Below are 25,000 nucleotides of genomic sequence, written 5' to 3'. Positions count from 1 at the left end.
TCCCTCCCACTTGTTTCACCCTACCACTTGTTTCTCTCTCCATCCCACTTGTCTATCCCTCCCACTTGTCTCTCTCCCTCCCACTTGTTTCTCCCTCCCGCTTGTTTCTCTCTCCCTCCCTCCCACTTGTTTCTCCCTCCCACTTGTTTCTCTCTCCCTCCCACTTGTCTCCCTCCCTCCCACTTGTTTCTCTCTCCCTCCCACTTGTCTCCCTCCCTCCCACTTGTTTCTCTCTCTCCCTCCCACTTCTTTCTCTCTCCCTCCCACTTCTTTCTCTCTCCCTCCCACTTCTTTCTCCCTCCCTCCCACTTGTCTCTCTCTCCCTCCCACTTGTCTCTCCCTCTCACTTGTCTCTCACCCTCCCACTTCTTTCTCACCCTCCCACTTATCTCTCTCACCCTCCCACTTGTCTCTCCCTCCCTCTTGTCTCTCTCTCCCTCCCACTTGTCTTTCCCTTCCTCCCACTTATTCTCCCTAACCTCCCACTTGTCTCTCCCTTCCTCCCACTTGTCTCTCCCTCCCTCCCACTTGTCTCTCTCTCCCTCCCACTTCTCTCCCTCCCACTTGTCTTACTCCCTCCCTCGTCTCTCTCCCCCTCCCACTTATCTCTCTCTCCCTCCCACTTGTCTCTCCCTCGCTCCCACTTGTCTCTCCCTCCCTCCCACTTTCTCCCTCTCTCCCACTTGTCTCTCCCTCCCTCCCACTTGTCTCTCCCTCCCACTTGTCTCTCTCCCTCCCACTTGTCTCTCTCTCCCTCCAACTTGTTTCTCCCTCCCTCCCACTTGTTTCTCCCACCCACTTGTTTCTCTCTCTCCCTCCCACTTCTTTCTCTCTCCCTCCCAGTTGTTTCTCTCTCTCCCTCCCACTTCTTTCTCTCTCCCTCCCACTTCTTTCTCCCTCCCTCCCACTTGTCTCTCTCTCCCTCCCATTTGTCTATCCCTCCCACTTGTCTGTCACTCCCACTTGTCTCTCACCCTTCCACTTCTCTCTCACCTTCCCACTTGTATCTCTCTCCCTCCCACTTGTCTCTCTCTTCCTCCCACTTGTCTCTATCCCTCCCACTTCTCTCTCTCACCCTCCCACTTGTCTCTCCCTCCATTCCACTTGTCTTTCTCCGTCCCTCCCATTTGTCTCTCCCTCCCACTTGTCTCTCTCTCCCTCCCACTTGTCTCTCTCTCCCTCTCACTTGTCTCTCCCTTCCTGCCACCTGTCTCTCCCTCCCACTTGTCTCTCTCCCTCCCACTTGTCTCTCCCTCCCTCCCACATGCCTCTCCCTCCCTCCCACTTGTCTCTCCCTCCCTCCCACTTGTCTTCCTCCCTCCCACTTGTCTCCCTCTCCCTCGTCTCTCTCTCCCTCCCACTTGTCTCTCTCCCCCTCCCACTTATCTCTCCCTCCCACTTGTCTCTCCCTCCCTCCCACTTGTCTCTCTCTCTCCCTCCCTCCCACTTGTCTCTCTCTCCCTCCCACTTGTCTCTCTCTCCCTCCCTCTCACTTGCCTCTCCCTCCCTCTCACTTGTCTCTCCCTCCCTCCCACTTGTCTTCCTCCCTCCCACTTGTCTCCCTCTCCCTCGTCTCTCTCCCTCCCACTTGTCTCTCTCCCCCTCCCACTTATCTCTCCCTCCCACTTGTCTCTCTCTCCCTCCCACATGGCTCTCTCACCTTCCCACCTGTCTCTCGCTCCCTCCCACTTGCCCCTCTCTCCGTCCCTCCCACATGTCTCTCTCTCCCTCCCACTTGTCTCTCCCTCGCTCCCACTTGTCTCTCCCTCCCTCCCACTTGTCTCTCCCTCCCTCCCACCTGTCTCCCTCCCCCTCGTCTCTCTTTCCCTCCCACTTGTCTCTCTCCCCCTCTCACTTGTCTCTCCCTCCCACTTGTCTCTTTCCATCCCACATGTCTCTCTCACCCTCCCACTTCTCTCCCTCCCTCCCATTTGTCTCTCTCTCCCTCCCTCCCACGTCTCTCTCTCCCTCCCACATGGCTCTCTCACCTTCCCACCTGTCTCTCCCTCGCTCCCACTTGTCTCTCCCTTCCTCCCACTTGTCTCTCCCTCCCTCCCACTTGTCTCTCCCTCGCTCCCACTTGCCTCTCTCTCCCAATCACTTTCCTCTCCCTCCTCCCTTCCCGCACACTGGCCTCTCCCTCCCACTTGTCTCTCCCTCCCTCCCACTCACAATCAGCCTCTTAATACCTTAATATTTTCTATTTACCATCACTTCCCTTATAAATATTATTTTTTGACTTCCTGCCAATCTTCTCCCTGGTTCTCCTTGTCTTCAATCTTCTCCCTGGTTCTCCTTGTCTTCAATCTTCTCCCTGGTTCTCCTTGTCTTCAATCTTCTCCCTGGTTCTCCTTGTCTTCAATCTTCTCCCTGGTTCTCCTTGTCTTCAATCTTCTCCCTGGTTCTCCTTGTATTCAATCTTCTCCCTGGTTCTCCTTGTCTTCAATCTTCTCCCGGGTTCTGGTTCTCCTTGTCTTCAATCTTCTCCCTGGTTCTCCTTGTCTTCAATCTTCTCCCTGGTTCTCCTTGTCTCTTCTCCCTGGTTCTCCTTGCCATCAATCTTCTCCCTGGTTCTCCTTGCCATCAATCTTCTCCCTGGTTCTCCTTGTCTTCAATCTTCTCCCTGGTTCTCCTTGTCTTCAATCTTCTCCCTGGTTTTCCTTGCCATCAATCTTCTCCCTAGTTCTCCTTGCCATCAATCTTCTCCCTGGTTCTCCTTGCCATCAATCTTCTCCCTGGTTCTCCTTGCCATCAATCTTCTCCCTGGTTCTCCTTCCCATCAATCTTTTCCCTGGTTCTCCTTGCCATCAATCTTCTCCCTGGTTCTCCTTGCCATCAATCTTCTCCCTGGTTCTCCTTGTCTTCAATCTTCTCCCTGGTTCTCCTTGCCATCAATCTTCCCCCTAGTTCTCCTTGCCATCAATCTTCTCCCTGGTTCTCCTTGCCATCAATCTTCTCCCTGGTTCTCCTTGTCTTCAATCTTCTCCCTGGTTCTCCTTGCCATCAATCTTCTCCCTGGTTCTCCTTGCCATCAATCTTCTCCCTGGTTCTCCTTGCCATCAATCTTCTCCCTGGTTCTCCTTGCCATCAATCTTCTCCCTGCTTCTCCTTGCCATCAATCTTCTCCCTGCTTCTCCTTGCCATCAATCTTCTCCCTGCTTCTCCTTGCCATCAATCTTCTCCCTGGTTCTCCTTGCCATCAATCTTCTCCCTGGTTCTCCTTGCCATCAATCTTCTCCCTGGTTCTCCTTGCCATCAATCTTCTCCCTGGTTCTCCTTGCCATCAATCTTCTCCCTGGTTCTCCTTGCCATCAATCTTCTCCCTGCTTCTCCTTGCCATCAATCTTCTCCCTGGTTCTCCTTGCCATCAATCTTCTCCCTGGTTCTCCTTGCCATCAATCTTCTCCCTGCTTCTCCTTGCCATCAATCTTCTCCCTGGTTCTCCTTGCCATCAATCTTCTCCCTGCTTCTCCTTGCCATCAATCTTCTCCCTGGTTCTCCTTGCCATCAATCTTCTCCCTGGTTCTCCTTGCCATCAATCTTCTCCCTGGTCCTCCTTGCCATCAATCTTCTCCCTGATTCTCCTTGCCATCAATCTTCTCCCTGGTTCTCCTTGCCATCAATCTTCTCCCTGGTTCTCCTTGCCATCAATCTTCTCCCTGGTTCTCCTTGTCTTCAATCTTCTCCTTGCCATCAATCTTCTCCCTGGTTCTCCTTGTCTTCAATCTTCTCCCTGGTTCTCCTTGCCATCAATCTTCTCCCTGGTTCTCCTTGCCATCAATCTTCTCCCTGGTTCTCCTTGCCATCAATCTTCTCCCTGGTTCTCCTTGCCATCAATCTTCTCCCTGGTTCTCCTTGCCATCAATCTTCTCCCTGCTTCTCCTTGCCATCAATCTTCTCCCTGGTTCTCCTTGCCATCAATCTTCTCCCTGGTTCTCCTTGCCATCAATCTTCTCCCTGGTTCTCCTTGCCATCAATCTTCTCCCTGGTTCTCCTTGCCATCAATCTTCTCCCTGGTTCTCCTTGCCATCAATCTTCTCCCTGGTTCTCCTTGCCATCAATCTTCTCCCTGCTTCTCCTTGCCATCAATCTTCTCCCTGGTTCTCCTTGCCATCAATCTTCTCCCTGGTTCTCCTTGCCATCAATCTTCTCCCTGGTTCTCCTTGCCATCAATCTTCTCCCTGGTTCTCCTTGCCATCAATCTTCTCCCTGGTTCTCCTTGCCATCAATCTTCTCCCTGCTTCTCCTTGCCATCAATCTTCTCCCTGCTTCTCCTTGCCATCTATCTTCTCCCTGCTTCTCCTTGCCATCAATCTTCTCCGTGGTTCTCCTTGCCATCAATCTTCTCCCTGGTTCTCCTTGCCATCAATCTTCTCCCTGGTTCTCCTTGCCATCAATCTTCTCCCTGGTTCTCCTTGCCATCAATCTTCTCCCTGGTTCTCCTTGCCATCAATCTTTTCCCTGGTTCTCCTTGCCATCAATCTTCTCCCTGGTTTTCCTTGCCATCAATCTTCTCCCTAGTTCTCCTTGCCATCAATCTTTTCCCTGCTTCTCCTTGTCATCAATCTTCTCCCTGGTTCTCCTTGCCATCAATCTTCTCCCTGCCATCAATCTTCTCCTTGGTTCTCCTTGCCATCAATCTTCTCCCTGCTTCTCCTTGCCATCAATATTCTCCCTGCCACCAATCTTCTCCCTGGTTCTCCTTGCCATCAATCTTCTCCCTGCCATCAATCTTCTCCCTGGTTCTCCTTGCCATCAATCTTCTCCCTGGTTCTCCTTGTCTTCAATCTTCTCCCTGGTTCTCCTTGCCATCAATCTTCTCCCTGGTTCTCCTTGTCTTCAATCTTCTCCCTGGTTCTCCTTGCCATCAAACTTCTCCCTGGTTCTTCATGGCCGCCACTCCCTGGCTGGGCAGCAGCTGCACATTAGGAAGTAATAACCTGCATCAACATTATTGTCCACCACACTTACTGCACCTTATCTCTCAGTAAAGTGTCACACACACACACACACACACACACACACACACACACACACACACACACACACACACACACACACACGCGCGCGCGCGCGCGGAATATTCGAGTCTAAAACCGCCAATACATTCATTCATCCACAGAGTTGATGGCTGGTTGTTACAGTCAGTGCTCTAGTGTGACACACAACAATGTACACTCAAGGTGATACATAGTGCTCTAGTGTGACACACAACAATGAACACTCAAGGTGATACATACAGTGCTCTAGTGTGACACACAACAATGTACACTCAAGGTGATACATACAGTGCTCTAGTGTGACACACAACAATGTACACTCAAGGTGATACATACAGTGCTCTAGTGTGACACACAACAATGAACACTCAAGGTGATACATACAGTGCTCTAGTGTGACACACAACAATGTACACTCAAGGTGATACATACAGTGCTCTAGTGTGACACACAACAATGAACACTCAAGGTGATACATAGTGCTCTAGTGTGACACACAACAATGAACACTCAAGGTGATACATACAGTGCTCTAGTGTGACACACAACAATGTACACTCAAGGTGATACATACAGTGCTCTAGTGTGACACACAACAATGAACACTCAAGGTGATACATAGTGCTCTAGTGTGACACACAACAATGAACACTCAAGGTGATACATACAGTGCTCTAGTGTGACACACAACAATGAACACTCAAGGTGATACATAGTGCTCTAGTGTGACACACAACAATGAACACTCAAGGTGATACATACAGTGCTCTAGTGTGACACACAACAATGAACACTCTATGTGATACATACAGTGCTCTAGTGTGACACACAACAATGAACACTCAAGGTGATACATACAGTGCTCTAGTGTGACACACAACAATGAACACTCAAGGTGATACAGTGCTCTAGTGTGACACACAACAATGAACACTCAAGGTGATACATACAGTGCTCTAGTGTGACACACAACAATGAACACTCAAGGTGATACATACGGTGCTCTAGTGTGACACACAACACAGGTGTTACACAGGTGTTACACAGGTGTTACACAGGTGTTACACAGGTGTTACACAGGTGCTACAATCACATTCTAGCATCAACATTACAGCTTAAATACAGAGGTAATATTTACTGTAAAAATACATGTATAAGAATCATTATTATACAGTTAGTTGATGAAGTGATGAATGTACTTGTCCGTGTTGAGTCACCCACCACCTGTCCTTGTTGAGTCACCCACCACCTGTCCTTGTTGAGTCACCCACCACCTGTCCTTGTTGAGTCACCCACCACCTGTCCTTGTTGAGTCACCCACCACCTGTCCTTGTTGAGTCACCCACCACCTGTCCTTGTTGAGTCACCCACCACCTGTCCTTGTTGAGTCACCCACCACCTGTCCTTGTTGAGTCACCCACCACCTGTCCTTGTTGAGTCACCCACCACCTGTCCTTGTTGAGTCACCCACCACCTGTCCTTGATGAGTCTCCCACCACCTGTCCTTGTTGAGTCTCCCACCACCTGCCCTTGTTGAGTCACCCACCACCTGTCCATGTTGAGTCACCCACCACCTGTCCTTGTTGAGTCCCCCACCACCTGTCCTTGTTGAGTCCCCCACCACCTGTTCTTGTTGAGAACCACCCACCACCTGTCCTTGTTGAGTCACTCACCACCTGTCCTTGTTGAGTCCCCCACCACCTGTCCTTGTTGAGTCACCCACCACCTGTCCTTGTTGAGTCCCCCACCACCTGTCCTTGTTGAGTCACCCACCACCTGTTCTTGTTGAGAACCACCCACCACCTGTCCTTGTTGAGTCACCCACCACCTGTCCATGTTGAGTCACCCACCACCTGTCCTTGTTGAGTCACCCACCACCTGTCCTTGTTGAGTCACCCACCACCTGTCCTTGATAAAAAACACCAATCACCCATTATGACCACCCACCATTGTTTTCACCTGACACCACCCACCATTGTTGTCACCTGACACCACCCACCATTGTTGTCACCTGACACCACCCACCATTGTTGTCACCTGACACCACCCACCATTGTTGTCACCTGACACCACCCACCATTGTTGTCACCTGACACCACCCACCATTGTCACCTGACACCACCCACCATTGTTGTCACCTGACACTAACCACCATTGTTGTCACCTGACACCACCAACCATTGTTGTCACCTGACACCACCCTCCATTGTTGTCACCTGACACTAACCACCATTGTTGTCACCTGACACCACCCACCATTGTTGTCACCTGACACTAACCACCATTGTTGTCACCTGACACCACCCACCATTGTCACCTGACACCACCAACCATTGTTGTCACCTGACACCACCCACCATTGTTGTCACCTGACACCACCCACCACTGTTGTCACCTGACACTAACCACCATTGTTGTCACCTGACACCACCCACCATAGTCACCTGACACTAACCACCATTGGTACAAAGACTTCAATGCTTGCCCAACCTTTGGACGACGACCTACTTACACTAGTGGCAGGTCCCACTGTGATCCCGCCTCCTCCTGCTTCAAGTCATCTCACCGCAGTATATAAGCCACCTCTCTGGCCCTATGCTGCACTTCCTACAAGAGTGATGGACTGAACACATCGAATCCAGGTTGAGGGACTGATTACCTCAAACTTCTACTCTCCTTACCCACTTCTACTTTGTATTGGACTGATGAAGCCACTGTGTGGCGAAACGTTTCTTCCCATGTGTTAGATAAGTGTCTCAATTCTTCAACTTGTCGGTTTTCAAAACCATTCATCACACTAACCACCATTGTTGCCACCTGACACCACCCACCATTGTTGTCACCTGACACCACCCACCATTGTTGTCACCTGACACCACCCACCATTGTTGTCACCTGACACCACCCACCATTGTTGTCACCTGACACCACCCACCATTGTTGTCACCTGACACTAACCACCATTGTTGTCACCTGATACCACCCACCATTGTTGTCACCTGACACTAACCACCATTGTTGTCACCTGACACCACCCACCATTGTTGTCACCTGACACCACCCACCATTGTTGTCACCTGACACCACCCACCATTGTTGTCACCTGACACCACCCACCATTGTTGTCACCTGACACCACCCACCATTGTTGTCACCTGACACCACCCACCATTGTTGTCACCTGACACCACCCACCATTGTTGTCACCTGACACTAACCACCATTGTTGTCACCTGATACCACCCACCATTGTTGTCACCTGACACTAACCACCATTGTTGTCACCTGACACCACCCACCATTGTTGTCACCTGACACCACCCACCATTGTTGTCACCTGACACCACCCACCATTGTTGTCACCTGACACCACCCACCATTGTTGTCACCTGACACTACCCACCATTGTTGTCACCTGACACCACCCACCATTGTTGTCACCTGACACTACCCACCATTATCACCTGACACCACCCACCATTGTCACCTGACACCACCCACCATTGTTGTCACCTGACACTACCCACCATTATCACCTGACACCACCCACCATTGTCACCTGACACCACCCACCATTGTTGTCACCTGACACTAACCACCATTGTTGTCACCTGATACCACCCACCGTTGTTGTCACCTGACACTACCCACCACTGTTGTCACCTGACACCACCCACCATTGTTGTCACCTGACACTACCCACCATTGTTGTCACCTGACACCACCCACCATTGTTGTCACCTGACACCACCCACCATTGTTTTCACCTAGCACCACCCACCATTGTTGTCACCTGACACTACCCACCATTGTTGTCACCTGACACCACCCACCATTGTTGTCACCTGACACTACCCACCATTGTTATCACCTGACACCACCCACCATTGTTGTCGCCTGACACCACCCACCATTGTTGTCGCCTGACACCACCCACCATTGTCGTCACCTGACACCACCCACCATTGTTTTTACCTGAAACCACCCACCATTGTTTTCACCTGACACCACCCACCATTGTTTTCACCTGACAACACCCACCATTGTTGTCACCTGACAACATCCACCATTGTTGTCACCTGACACTACCCACCATTGTTGTCACCTGACACTACCCACCATTGTTGTCACCTGACACTACCCACAATTGTTGTCACCTGACACTACCCACCATTGTTTTCACCTGACACTACCCACCATTGTTGTCACCTGACACCACCCACCATTGTTTTCACCTGACACCACCCACCATTGTTTTCACCTGACACCACCCACCATTGTTGTCACCTGACACTACCCACCATTGTTGTCACCTGACACCACCCACCGTTGTTTTCACCTGACACCACCCACCATTGTTGTCACCTGACACCACTAACCATTGTTGTCACCTGACACTACCCACCATTGTTTTCACCTGACACTACCCACCATTGTTGTCACCTGACACCACTAACCATTGTTGTCACCTGACACTACCCACCATTGTTTTCACCTGACACTACCCACCATTGTTGTCACCTGACACCACCCGCCATTGTTGTCACCTGACATCACCCACCATTGTTTTCACCTGACACCACCCACCATTGTTGTCACCTGACACCACCCACCATTGTTGTCACCTGACACCACCCACCATTGTTTTCACCTGAGACCACCCACCATTGTTGTCACCTGACACTAACCACCATTGTTGTCACCTGACACCACCCACAATTGTTGTCACCTGACACCAACCACCGTTGTTTTCACCTGAGACCACCCACCATTGTTTTCACCTGACACCACCCACCATTGTTGTCACCTGACACCACCCACCATTGTCACCTGACACCACCCACCATTGTTGTCACCTGACACTAACCACCATTGTTGTCACCTGACACCACCAACCATTGTTGTCACCTGACACCACCCACCATTGTTGTCACCTGACACCACCCACCATTGTTGTCACCTGACACTAACCACCATTGTTGTCACCTGACACCACCCACCATTGTTGTCACCTGACACCACCCACCATTGTTGTCACCTGACACCACCCACCATTGTTGTCACCTGACACCACCCACCATTGTTGTCACCTGACACCACCCACCATTGTTGTCACCTGACACCACCCACCATTGTTGTCACCTGACACCACCCACCATTGTTGTCACCTGACACTACCCACCATTGTTATCACCTGACACCACCCACCATTGTCACCTGACACCACCCACCATTGTTGACACTCCACCATGACCTGACCACCCACCATTGTTGTCACCTGTTGTCACCTGACACCACCCACCATTGTTGTCACCTGACACCACCCACCATTGTTGTCACCTGACACCACCACCCACCATTGTTGTCACCTGACACTACCCACCATTGTTGTCACCTGACACCACCCACCATTGTTGTCACCTGACACTACCCACCATTGTTGTCACCTGACACCACCCACCATTGTTGTCACCTGACACTAACCACCATTGTTGTCACCTGATACCACCCACCATTGTTGTCACCTGACACTACCCACCATTGTTGTCACCTGACACCACCCACCATTGTTGTCGCCTGACACTACCCACCATTGTTGTCACCTGACACTACCCACCATTGTTGTCACCTGACACTATGTTGTCACCTGACACTACCCACCATTGTTGTCACCTGACACCACCCACCATTGTTGTCACCTGACACTACCCACCATTGTTGTCACCTGATTGTTGTCACCTGACCCACCATTGTTGTCACCTGACACTACCCACCATTGTTGTCACCTGACACCACCCACCATTGTTGTCACCTGACACCACCCACCATTGTTGTCACCTGACACTACCCACCATTGTTGTCACCTGACACTACCCACCATTGTTGTCACCTGACACTACCCACCATTGTTGTCACCTGACACCACCCACCATCACCTGACACCCACCCACCATTGTTGTCACCTGACACTACCCACCATTGTTGTCACCTGACACTACCCACCATTGTTGTCACCTGACACTACCCACCATTGTTGTCACCTGACACTACCCACCATTGTTGTCACCTGACACTACCCACCATTGTTGTCACCTGACACCACCCACCATTGTTGTCACCTGACACCACCCACCATTGTTGTCACCTGACACCACCCACCATTGTTGTCACCTGACACTACCCACCATTGTTGTCACCTGACACCACCCACCATTGTTGTCACCTGACACTACCCACCATTGTTATCACCTGACACTACCCAATATTGTCAACTTTATTTTTAAAAAATGGAAGCTAAGCAGTGTGGTGGTGCCAAGACTTCATGTTTCCTGTCAACCAAGACTAGCTATGTTTCCTGTCAACCAAGACTAGCTATGTTTCCTGTCAACCAAGACTAGCTATGTTTCCTGTCAACCAAGACTAGCTATGTTTCCTGTCAACCAAGAGTAGCTATGTTTCCTGTCAACCAAGACTAGCTATGTTTCCTGTCAACCAAGACTAGCTATGTTTCCTGTCAACCAAGACTAGCTATGTTTCCTGTCAACCAAGACTAGCTATGTTTCCTGTCAACCAAGACTAGCTATGTTTCCTGTCAACCAAGACTAGCTATGTTTCCTGTCAACCAAGACTAGCTATGTTTCCTGTCAACCAAGACTATCTATGTTTCCTGTTAACCAAGACTAGCTATGATTCCTGTCAACCAAGACTAGCTATGTTTCCTGTCAACCAAGACTAGCTATGTTTCCTGTCAACCAAGACTAGCTATGTTTCCTGTCAACCAAGACTAGCTATGTTTCCTGTCAACCAAGACTAGCTATGCTTCCTGATAACCAAGAGTAGCTATGCGTCCTGTCAACCAAGACTAGCTATGCTTCCTGATAACCAAGACTAGCTATGCTTCCTGACAACCAAGACTAGCTATGCTTCCTGATAACCAAGAGTAGCTATGCTTCCTGACAACCAAGACTAGCTATGCTTCCTGATAACCAAGACTAGCTATGCTTCCTGACAACCAAGACTAGCTATGCTTCCTGTCAACCAAGACTAGCTATGCTTCCTGTCAACCAAGACTAGCTATGCTTCCTGATAACCAAGACTAGCTATGCTTCCTGTCAACCAAGACTAGCTATGCTTCCTGTCAACCAAGACTAGCTATGCTTCCTGACAACCAAGACTAGCTATGCTTCCTGTCAACCAAGACTAGCTATGCTTCCTGATAACTAAGACTAGCTATGCTTCCTGATAACCAAGACTAGCTATGCTTCCTGATAACCAAGACTAGCTATGCTTCCTGATAACCAAGACTAGCTATGCTTCCTGTCAACCAAGACTAGCTATGCTTCCTGTCAACCAAGACTAGCTATGCTTCCTGTCAACCAAGACTAGCTATGCTTCCTGTCAACCAAGACTAGCTATGCTTCCTGTCAACCAAGACTAGCTATGCTTCCTGTCAACCAAGACTAGCTATGCTTCCTGTCAACCAAGACTAGCTATGCTTCCTGTCAACCAAGACTAGCTATGCTTCCTGATAACCAAGACTAGCTATGCTTCCTGTCAACCAAGACTAGCTATGCTTCCTGTCAACCAAGACTAGCTATGCTTCCTGTCAACCAAGACTAGCTATGCTTCCTGTCAACCAAGACTAGCTGTGGTTCCTGTCAACCAAGACTAGCTATGCTGTCAACCAAGACTAGCTATGTTTCCTGTCAACCAAGACTAGCTATGTTTCCTGTCAACCAAGACTAGCTATGCTTCCTGTCAACCAAGACTAGCTATGCTTCCTGTCAACCAAGACTAGCTATGCAACCAAGACTAGCTATGTTTCCTGTCTATGTTTCCTGTCAACCAAGACTAGCTATGCTTCCTGTCAACCAAGACTAGCTATGCTTCCTGACAACCAAGACTAGCTATGTTTCCTGTCAACCAAGGATAGCTATGTTTCCTGTCAACCAAGACTATCTATGCTTCCTGTCAACCAAGACTAGCTATGTTTCCTGTCAACCAAGACTAGCTATGCTTCCTGTCAACCAAGACTAGCTATGTTTCCAGTCAACCAAGACTAGCTATGTTTCCTGTCAACCAAGACTAGCTATGCTTCCTGTCAACCAAGACTAGCTATGCTTCCTGTCAACCAAGACTAGCTATGCTTGCTTCTGTCAACCAAGACTAGCTATGTTTCCTGTCAACCAAGACTAGCTATGTTTCCTGTCAACCAAGACTAGCTATGCTTCCTGTCAACCAAGACTAGCTATGTTTCCTGTCAACCAAGACTAGCTATGCTTCCTGTCAACCAAGACTAGCTATGTTTCCTGTCAACCAAGACTAGCTATGCTTCCTGTCAACCAAGACTAGCTATGTTTCCTGTCAACCAAGACTAGCTATGCTTCCTGTCAACCAAGACTAGCTATGTTTCCTGTCAACCAAGACTAGCTATGTTTCCTGTCAACCAAGACTAGCTATGCTTCCTGTCAACCAAGACTAGCTATGTTTCCTGTCAACCAAGACTAGCTATGCTTCCTGTCAACCAAGACTAGCTATGCTTCCTGTCAACCAAGACTAGCTATGCTTCCTGTCAACCAAGACTAGCTATGCCTGTCAACCAAGACTAGCTATGCAACCAAGACTAGCTATGTTTCCTGTCAACCAAGACTAGCTATGCTTTGTCCTGTCAACCAAGACTAGCTATGCTTCCTGTCAACCAAGACTAGCTATGCTTCCTGTCAACCAAGACTAGCTATGTTTCCTGTCAACCAAGACTAGCTATGCTTCCTGTCAACCAAGACTAGCTATGCTTCCTGTCAACCAAGACTAGCTATGCTTCCTGTCAACCAAGACTAGCTATGCTTCCTGTCAACCAAGACTAGCTATGTTGTCAACCAAGACTAGCTATGCTTCCTGTCAACCAAGACTAGCTATGCTTCCTGTCAACCAAGACTAGCTATGTTTCCTGTCAACCAAGACTAGCTATGTTTCCTGTCAACCAAGACTAGCTATGTTTCCTGTCAACCAAGACTAGCTATGTTTCCTGTCAACCAAGACTAGCTATGTTTCCTGTCAACCAAGACTAGCTATGCTTCCTGTCAACCAAGACTAGCTATGCTTCCTGTCAACCAAGACTAGCTATGCTTCCTGTCAACCAAGACTAGCTATGTTTCCTGTCAACCAAGACTAGCTATGCTTCCTGTCCTGTCAACCAAGACTAGCTATGTTTCCTGTCAACCAAGACTAGCTATGTTTCCTTCCTGTCAACCAAGACTAGCTATGCTTTGTCCTGTCAACCAAGACTAGCTATGCTATCCTGTCAACCAAGACTAGCTATGTTTCCTGTCAACCAAGACTAGCTATGCTTCCTGTCAACCAAGACTAGCTATGCTTCCTGTCAACCAAGACTAGCTATGTTTCCTGTCAACCAAGACTAGCTATGCTTCCTGTCAACCAAGACTAGCTATGCTTCCTGTCAACCAAGACTAGCTATGCTTCCTGTCAACCAAGACTAGCTATGTTTCCTGTCAACCAAGACTAGCTATGCTTCCTGTCAACCAAGACTAGCTATGTTTCCTGTCAACCAAGACTAGCTATGTTTCCTGTCAACCAAGACTAGCTATGCTTCCTGTCAATCAAGACTAGCTATGTTTCCTGTCAACCAAGACTAGCTATGTTTCCTGTCAACCAAGACTAGCTATGTTTCCTGTCAACCAAGACTAGCTATGTTTCCTGTCAACCAAGACTAGCTATGCTTCCTGTCAATCAAGACTAGCTATGTTTCCTGTCAACCAAGACTAGCTATGTTTCCTGTCAACCAAGACTACCTATGTTTCTAACCAAGACTATCTATGTTTCCTGTCAACCAAGTCTACCTATGTTTCCTGTCAACCAAGACTATCTATGTTTCCTGTCAACCAAGACTAGCTATGTTTCCTGTCAACCAAGACTACCTATGTTTCCTGTCAACCAAGACTAGCTAACCAAGACTAGCTATGTTTCCTGTCAACCAAGACTAGCTATGCTTCCTGTCAACCAAGACTAGCTATGTTTCCTGTCAACCAAGACTAGCTATGTTTCCTGTCAACCAAGACTACCTATGTTTCCTGTCAACCAAGACTAGCTATGTTTCCTGTCAACCAAGACTAGCTATGCTTCCTGTCAACCAAGACTAGCTATGTTTCCTGTCAACCAAGACTAGCTATGCTTCCTGTCAACCAAGACTAGCTATGTTTCCTGTCAATCAATGCTATCCAAGCTGAGAATCTTCAGTAATATTATGAGGATATCGTCAAGCTTGACAACATCTGCTGAATATAATGAAAGTATGAAGTGAGAGAGAGAGAGAGAGAGAGAGAGAGAGAGAGAGAGAGAGAGGAGTGTGTTATCTGATAAAGGTTATTATGTGGTAGTCATGGTGGGTGGGTAGTCTACACAAGACCTCCACTAATTGTATATTTACCAACTGGGTAAGGGTGGAAAAGATATATTTACAAGTCCCCCACAAAGGTCTGTGGTGTTTCACAAGGAATCTTCCTCACTTGGAGCAGTACGATATATGTTAACCTAAAGGCGTGTGTGAGAGATTGCTGTAATAAGGCAATAATATGGAGATAAACTTATATTGAGTTAGACTTATTGAAGGTGAGCTTGTGTGAAGCAGTTGACCCAGGAGCCAGCTAGCATAACCACTACATTGTACCACAGCTGACCTAAAATAACACCAGACAATTACTTATAACACAGCCAGTCTGGAGGGAAAGGGGAGACGAGAGAGGTGAAGACACACATGGAACCAGTAACAAATACGTCGGGAGGTAGAGACTTGGGTAGAGTAATACGAGGAGCAAAAAAGGAAGTGTTGGGGGAACAAAGCATGTAAAGTGACTAACAAAGAACTGGGAGTAACAAAAAAAAAACGTAGTTGTGTGTGTGAGAGTAAGTGTAGGAACAAGGTTCAAGCTGCCAACCCAGATGATGAACAGTGTTGAGTTGGACTGTACTATAACACCCCACTCACTGCTTCAATCAAGTGAGAGGTGGGAGTGGCCAAGAACTGAAAGATGGGGGGAAGGAGGGGGAGAGGGGAGAGCGAGAGCGAGAGAGCGAGAGAGCGAGAGCGAGAGAGAGAGAGAGAGAGAGAGAGAGAGAGAGAGAGAGAGAGAGAGAGAGAGAGAGAGATAGGAGAGGGAAGGGATGAAGTAGGAAGGGATGCAGGAAGGCAGAGTTGTGTAGAGAGCCAGGAAAGGGGTGTTGTAGTGCAGGAAGGCAGTGTTGTAGTGCAAGAAGGCAGTGTTGTAGTACAGGAAGGCAGTGTTGTAGTACAGGAAGGCAGTGTTGTAGTACAGGAAGGCAGTGTTGTAGTACAGGAAGGCAGTGTTGTAGTACAGGAAGGCAGTGTTGTAGTACAGGAAGACAGTGTTGTAGTACAGGAAGGCAGTGTTGTAGTGCAGGAAGGCAGTGTTGTAGTACAGGAAGGCAGTGTTGTAGTACAGGAAGGCAGTGTTGTAATGCAGGAAGGCAGTGTTGTAATGCAGGAAGGCAGTGTTGTAGTACAGGAAGGCAGTGTTGTAGTGCAGGAAGGCAGTGTTGTAGTGCAGGAAGGCAGTGTTGTAGTACAGGAAGACAGTGTTGTAGTACAGGAAGGCAGTGTTGTAGTACAGGAAGGCAGTGTTGTAGTGCAGGAAGGTAGTGTTGTAGTGCAGGAAGGCAGTGTTGTAGTGCAGGAAGGCAGTGTTGTAGTGCAGGAAGGCAGTGTTGTAGTGCAGGAAGGCAGTGTTGTAGTGCAGGAAGGCAGTGTTGTAGTACAGGAAGGCAGTGTTGTAGTGCAGGAAGGCAGTGTTGTAGTGCAGGAAGGCAGTGTTGTAGTACAGGAAGGCAGTGTTGTAGTGCAGGAAGACAGTGTTGTAGTGCAGGAAGGCAGTGTTGTAGTGCAGGAAGGCAGTGTTGTAGTACAGGAAGGCAGTGTTGTAGTACAGGAAGGCAGTGTTGTAGTAGTGCAGGAAGGCAGTGTTGTAGTACAGGAAGGCAGTGTTGTAGTAGTACAGGAAGGCAGTGTTGTAGTGCAGGAAGGAAGGCAGTGTTGTAGTACAGTGAAGGAAGGCAGTGTTGTAGTACAGGAAGGCAGTGTTGTAGTACAGGAAGACAGTGTTGTAGTGCAGGAAGACAGTGTTGTAGTGCAGGAAGGCAGTGTTGTAGTGCAGGAAGGCAGTGTTGTAGTACAGGAAGGCAGTGTTGTAGTGCAGGAAGACAGTGTTGTAGTACAGGAAGACAGTGTTGTAGTACAGGAAGACAGTGTTGTAGTGCAGGAAGGCAGTGTTGTAGTACAGGAAGACAGTGTTGTAGTGCAGGAAGGCAGTGTTGTAGTACAGGAAGGCAGTGTTGTAGTGCAGGAAGACAGTGTTGTAGTACAGGAAGACAGTGTTGTAGTGCAGGAAGGCAGTGTTGTAGTACAGGAAGACAGTGTTATAGTGCAGGAAGGCAGTGTTGTAGTACAGGAAGGCAGTGTTGTAGTGCAGGAAGACAGTGTTGTAGTACAGGAAGACAGTGTTGTAGTGCAGGAAGGCAGTGTTGTAGTACAGGAAGACAGTGTTATAGTGCAGGAAGGCAGTGTTGTAGTACAGGAAGGCAGTGTTGTAGTGCAGGAAGACAGTGTTGTAGTACAGGAAGACAGTGTTGTAGTACAGGAAGGCAGTGTTGTAGTACAGGAAGGCAGTGTTGTAGTACAGGAAGGCAGTGGTGTAGTACAGGAAGGCAGTGTTGTAGTGCAGGAAGGCAGTGTTGTAGTACAGGAAGGCAGTGTTGTAGTGCAGGAAGACAGTGTTGTAGTACAGGAAGACAGTGTTGTAGTGCAGGAAGGCAGTGTTGTAGTACAGGAAGGCAGTGTTGTAGTGCAGGAAGGCAGTGTTGTAGTGCAGGAAGGCAGTGTTGTAGTACAGGAAGGCAGTGTTGTAGTGCAGGAAGGCAGTGTTGTAGTACAGGAAGGCAGTGGTGTAGTACAGGAAGGCAGTGTTGTAGTGCAGGAAGGCAGTGTTGTAGTACAGGAAGGCAGTGTTGTAGTGCAGGAAGGCAGTGTTGTAGTACAGGAAGGCAGTGTTGTAGTGCAGGAAGGCAGTGTTGTAGTACAGGAAGGCAGTGTTGTAGTGCAGGAAGACAGTGTTGTAGTACAGGAAGACAGTGTTGTAGTGCAGGAAGGCAGTGTTGTAGTGCAGGAAGGCAGTGTTGTAGTACAGGAAGGCAGTGTTGTAGTGCAGGAAGGCAGTGTTGTAGTACAGGAAGGCAGTGTTGTAGTACAGGAAGGCAGTGTTGTAGTGCAGGAAGGCAGTGTTGTAGTGCAGGAAGGCAGTGTTGTAGTACAGGAAGACAGTGTTGTAGTGCAGGAAGGCAGTGTTGTAGTACAGGAAGGCAGTGTTGTAGTACAGGAAGGCAGTGTTGTAGTGCAGGAAGGCAGTGTTGTAGTACAGGAAGGCAGTGTTGTAGTGCAGGAAGGCAGTGTTGTAGTACAGGAAGGCAGTGTTGTAGTGCAGGAAGACAGTGTTGTAGTACAGGAAGACAGTGTTGTAGTGCAGGAAGGCAGTGTTGTAGTACAGGAAGGCAGTGTTGTAGTACAGGAAGGCAGTGTTGTAGTGCAGGAAGGCAGTGTTGTAGTACAGGAAGGCACAGTGTTGTAGTACAGGAAGACAGTGTTGTAGTGCAGGAAGACAGTGTTGTAGTACAGGAAGACAGTGTTGTAGTACAGGAAGACAGTGTTGTAGTACAGGAAGGCAGTGTTGTAGTACAGGAAGACAGTGTTGTAGTACAGGAAGACAGTGTTGTAGTGCAGGAAGGCAGTGTTGTAGTGCAGGAAGACAGTGTTGTAGTACAGGAAGACAGTGTTGTAGTACAGGAAGACAGTGTTGTAGTACAGGAAGGCAGTGTTGTAGTACAGGAAGACAGTGTTGTAGTGCAGGAAGACAGTGTTGTAGTACAGGAAGACAGTGTTGACGTAACATAATACACTGATACACTATCACAGTACTTCCGGACGCGCCCCTTCCACTGCTACTTATCACAGTCATACTATTTTAAAACGTTAATGTTTAACGTTAATGTTCAACGTTAATACTTAATGTTAATGTTTAACGTTAATACTTAATGTTAATACTTAACGTTAATACTTAACGTTAATACTTAACGTTAATACTTAACGTTAATACTTAACGTTAATGCTCAACGTTAATGTTTAACGTTAATACTTAACGTTAATGCTCAACGTTAATGTTTAACGTTAATACTTAACGTTAATACTTAACGTTAATGCTCAACGTTAATGTTTAACGTTAATACTTAACGTTAATACTTAACGTTAATGCTCAACGTTAATGTTTAACGTTAATACTTAACGTTAATGCTCAACGTTAATGTTTAACGTTAATACTTAACTTTAATACTTAACGTTAATGCTCAACGTTAATGTTTAACGTTCTGCTCAACCTCAATCGTTTCATGTTTGTAATTTCTCTCCAAGTGATTCTTCTTGATCATCGTAGGTGATCAACAAGTGACCGCAGGTGATCAACAAGTGACCGTAGGTGATCAACAAGTGACCACAGGCGATCAACAAGTGACCGTAGGTGATCAACAAGTGACCGTAGGTGATCAACAAGTGACCGCAGGTGATCAACAAGTGACCGTAGGTGATCAACAAGTGACCACAGGCGATCAAAAAGTGACCGCAGGTGATCAACAAGTGACCGTAGGTGATCAACATGTGACCGCAGGTGATCAACAAGTGACCGCAGGTGATCAACAAGTGACCGTAGGTGATCAACAAGTGACCGCAGGTGATCAACAAGTGACCGTAGGTGATCAACAAGTGACCGTAGGTGATCAACAAGTGACCGCAGGTGATCAACAAGTGACCGTAGGTGATCAACAAGTGACCACAGGCGATCAACAAGTGACCGCAGGTGATCAACATGTGACCGCAGGTGATCAACATGTGACCGTAGGTGATCAACAAGTGACCGCAGGCGATCAACAAGTGACCGTAGGTGATCAACAAGTGACCGTAGGTGATCAACAAGTGACCGCAGGCGATCAACAAGTGACCGCAGGTGATCAACATGTGACCGCAGGTGATCAACATGTGACCGTAGGTGATCAACAAGTGACCGCAGGCGATCAACAAGTAACCGCAGGTGATCAACAAGTGACCGCAGGTGATCAACATGTGACCGCAGGTGATCAACAAGTGACCGCAGGCGATCAACAAGTGACCGCAGGCGATCAACATGTGACCGCAGGTGATCAATAAGTGACCGCAGGTGATCAACAAGTGACCGTAGGTGATCAACAAGTGACCGCAGGTGATCAACAAGTGACCGCAGGTGATCAAGTAACCGCAGGTGATCAACAAGTCACCGTAGGTGATCAACAAGTGACCGCAGGTGATCAACAAGTGACCGTAGGTGATCAACAAGTGACCGCAGGTGATCAACAACTGACCATAGGTGATCAACAAGTGACCGTAGGTGATCAAATAACCGCAGGTGATCAACAAGTGACCGTAGGTGATCAACAAGTGACCGTATGTGACCAACAAGTGACCGCAGGTGATCAACAAGTGACCGCAGGTGATCAACAAGTGACCATAGGTGATCAACAAGTGACCGCCGGTGATCAACACGTGACCATAGGTGATCAACAAGTGATCGCAGGTGATCAAGTAACCGCAGGTTATCAAGAAGTGACCGCTGGTGATCAACAAGTGACCGCAGGTGATCAACAAGTAACCGCAGGTGATCAAGTAACCGCAGGTTATCAAGAAGTGACCGCAGGTGATCAAGTAACCGCAGGTGATCAACAAGTGACCGCAGGTGATCAAGAAGTAACCTCAGGTGATCAAGAAGTGACCTCAGGTGATCAAGTAACCGCAGGTTATCAAGAAGTGACCGCAGGTGATCAACAAGTGACCGCAGGTGATCAAGTAACCGCAGGTGATCAACAAGTGACCGCAGGTGATCAAGAAGTAACCTCAGGTGATCAGGAAGTGACCTCAGGTGATCAAGAAGTGACCGCAGGTGATCAGGAAGTGACCTCAGGTGATCAAGAAGTGACCGCAGGTGATCAGGATATGACCTCAGGTGATCAAGAAGTGGCCGCAGGTGATCAAGAAGTGACCTCAGGTGATCAAGAAGTGACCGCAGGTGATCAGGAGGTGACCTCAGGTGATCAAGAAGTGACCGCAGGTGATCAAGTGACCGCAGGTGATCAAGAAGTGACCGCAGGTAATCAGGAAGTGACCTCAGGTGATCAAGAAGTGACCGCAGGTGATCAAGAAGTGACCGCAGGTGATCAGGAGGTGACCTCAGGTGATCAAGAAGTGACCGCAGGTGATCAGGAAGTGACCGCAGGTGATCAGGAAGTGACCTCAGGTGATCAAGAAGTGACCGCAGGTGATCAACAAGCGACTACAGGTGATCAAGTGACCACAGATGATCAAGAAGTGACCGCAGGTGATCAAGTGACCACAGGTGATCAAGAAGTGACCGCAGTGATCAGGATGTGACCTCAGGTGATCAACAGGTGACCGCAGGTGATCAACAAGTGACCACAGGTGATCAAGAAGTGACCACAGGTGATCAAGTGACCTCAGGTGATCAAGAAGTGACCGCAGTGATCAGGATGTGACCTCTGGTGATCAACAGGTGACCGCAGGTGATCAACAAGTGACCGCAGGTGATCAACAAGTGACCGCAGGTGATCAACAAATGACCGCAGGTGATCAACAAGTGACCGCAGGTGATCAACAAGTGACTGCAGGTGATCAACAAGTGACTGCAGGTGATCAACAAGTGACTGCAGGTGATCAACAAGTGACTGCAGGTGATCAACAAGTGACCGCAGGTGATCAAGTGACTGCAGGTGATCAACAAGTGACTGCAGGTGATCAACAAGTGACCTCAGGTGATCAACAAGTGACTGCAGGTGATCAAGTGACCACAGGTGATCAACAAGTGACCGCAGGTGATCAACAAGTGACCACAGGTGATCAACAAGTGACCACAGGTGATCAACAAGTGACTGCAGGTGATCAACAAGTGACCTCAGGTGATCAACAAGTGACTGCAGGTGATCAACAAGTGACCGCAGGTGATCAACAAGTGACCACAGGTGATCAACAAGTGACCGCAGGTGATCAACAAGTGACCACAGGTGATCAACAAGTGACCACAGGTGATCAACAAGTGACTGCAGGTGATCAACAAGTGACCACAGGTGATCAACAAGTGACTGCAGGTGATCAACAAGTGACTGCAGGTGATCAACAAGTGACCGCAGGTGATCAAGTGACCACAGGTGATCAACAAGTGACCGCAGGTGATCAACAAGTGACCGCAGGTGATCAACAAGTGACCGCAGGTGATCAACAAGTGACCGCAGGTGATCAACAAGTGACCGCAGGTGATCAACAAGTGACCGCAGGTGATCAACAAGTGACCGCAGGTGATCAAGTGACCGCAGGTGATCAACAAGTGACCGCAGGTGATCAACAAGTGACCGCAGGTGATCAACAAGTGACCGCAGGTGATCAACAAGTGACCGCAGGTGATCAACAAGTGACCGCAGGTGATCAACAAGTGACCGCAGGTGATCAACAAGTGACCGCAGGTGATCAACAAGTGACCGCAGGTGATCAACAAGTGACCGTAGGTGATCAACAAGTGACAGCAGGTGATCAACAAGTGACCGCAGGTGATCAACAAGTGACCGTAGGTGATCAACATGTGACCGCAGGTGATCAACAAGTGACCGTAGGTGATCAACATGTGACCGCAGGTGATCAACAAGTGACAGCAGGTGATCAACAAGTGACCGCAGGTGATCAACAAGTGACCGCAGGTGATCAACAAGTGACCGCAGGTGATCAACAAGTGACCGCAGGTGATCAACAAGTGACCGCAGGTGATCAACAAGTGACCGCAGGTGATCAACAAGTGACAGCAGGTGATCAACAAGTGACCGCAGGTGATCAACAAGTGACCGCAGGTGATCAACAAGTGACCGCAGGTGATCAACAAGTGACCGCAGGTGATCAACAAGTGACCGTAGGTGATCAACAAGTGACAGCAGGTGATCAACAAGTGACCGCAGGTGATCAACAAGTGACCGTAGGTGATCAACATGTGACCGCAGGTGATCAACAAGTGACCGTAGGTGATCAACATGTGACCGCAGGTGATCAACAAGTGACAGCAGGTGATCAACAAGTGACCGCAGGTGATCAACAAGTGACCGCAGGTGATCAACAAGTGACCGCAGGTGATCAACAAGTGACCGCAGGTGATCAACAAGTGACCGCAGGTGATCAACAAGTGACCGCAGGTGATCAACAAGTGACCGCAGGTGATCAACAAGTGACAGCAGGTGATCAACAAGTGACCGCAGGTGATCAACAAGTGACCGCAGGTGATCAACAAGTGACCGCAGGTGATCAACAAGTGACCGCAGGTGATCCTCATGTAACAAGCTCTCAGATACACTTCATAAATATTATAATTATAACTTTTAAAGGGGTGGAAGGGTAAGCCAGCGAAAGTTCTCGATCAGATGACCAAAAGCTCTACTTGTGGGTCATCATATAACTAAGACCCGCGTAAGGAAACAAACCTAATACCTACCTACACTTCATAAGTTACGTACAACCTACACTTCATAAGTTACGTACAAGTACCTACACTTCATAAAGTTACGTACAAGTACCTACACTTCATAAGTTACGTACAAGTACCTACACTTCATAAGTTACGTACAAGTACCTACACTTCATAAGTTACGTACAAGTACCTACACTTCATAAGTTACGTACAAGTACCTACACTTCATAAGTTACGTACAAGTACCTACACTTCATAAGGTTAAGTACAAGTTCTCAACTTAACTAAACAAACTCTGATGTAATATAACCATGTTTGTATATTTATCTTGTTTGCAGTACAAAGCGCACTCTCAACAGGTTGCTGGAACAATGTTATCATCTTAAACAACTTCACTAACTTGTTCCCACCAAAAGGAACACAAAAAAACAATACCCACTCAATTATTTACTCAATAAATCATTTCTGTACTTCGTTCTAATTTACTGTCACAGGAAATTTAGAGGAGAGCGCAAACATCCGCACAATTTATACTGAAGAGATACTGGGATGTTAGTGAGGCCAGGAACCTCTGGTACGAGTGTCCATACTTTGATAGCAGCAGCAGTGAGTGCAACAGCAGCAGCAGTGCAACAACAGCAGCAGCAGTAGTGAGTGCAACAGCAGCAGCAGTGAGTGCAACAGCAGCAGCAGTGAGTGCAACAGCAGCAGCAGAGAGTGCAACAGCAGCAGCAGTGAGTGCAACAGCAGCAGCAGTGAGTGCAACAGCAGCAGCAGTGAGTGCAACAGCAGCAGCAGTGAGTGCAACAGCAGCAGCAGTGAGTGCAACAGCAGCAGCAGTGAGTGCAACAGCAGCAGCAGCAGTAGTGAGTGGAGCAGCATCAGTGAGTGCAACAGCAGCAGCAGTGAGTGCAACAGCAGCAGCAGTGAGTGCAACAGCAGCAGCAGAGAGTGCAACAGCAGCAGCAGTGAGTGCAACAGCAGCAGCAGAGTGCAACAGCAGCAGCAGTGAGTGCAACAGCAGCAGCAGTGAGTGCAACAGCAGCAGCAGAGTGCAACAGCAGCAGCAGTGAGTGCAACAGCAGCAGCAGTGCAACAGCAGTGAGTGCAACAGCAGCAGTGAGTGCAACAGCAGCAGCAGTGAGTGCAACAGCAGCAGCAGTGAGTGCAACAGCAGCAGCAGTGAGTGCAACAGCAGCAGCAGTGAGTGCAACAGCAGCAGCAGTGAGTGGAGCAGCAGCAGCAGTGAGTGCAACAGCAGCAGCAGTGAGTGCAACAGCAGCAGCAGTGAGTGCAACAGCAGCAGCAGTGAGTGCAACAGCAGCAGCAGTGAGTGCAACAGCAGCAGCAGTGAGTGGAGCAGCAGCAGCAGTGAGTGCA

General features: G+C 48.5%; 1 protein-coding gene across 11 annotated transcripts in view; it reads right to left on the bottom strand.

Annotated features, from left to right (window-relative positions):
• Nucleotides 1–25,000, bottom strand: part of EndoA (SH3 domain containing GRB2 like, endophilin-A) — a 388,245-nt gene that overhangs the window by 182,567 nt on the left and 180,678 nt on the right. The gene's annotated exons all lie outside the window — the stretch shown is intronic.

The sequence above is a fragment of the Cherax quadricarinatus genome, chromosome 11 (genome assembly GCF_038502225.1).
Source record: "Cherax quadricarinatus isolate ZL_2023a chromosome 11, ASM3850222v1, whole genome shotgun sequence".
Taxonomy (NCBI): domain Eukaryota; kingdom Metazoa; phylum Arthropoda; class Malacostraca; order Decapoda; family Parastacidae; genus Cherax; species Cherax quadricarinatus.
The sequence above is the reverse complement of the archived record's forward strand: the minus strand, read 5'-3'. Positions and strand labels throughout refer to the sequence as shown.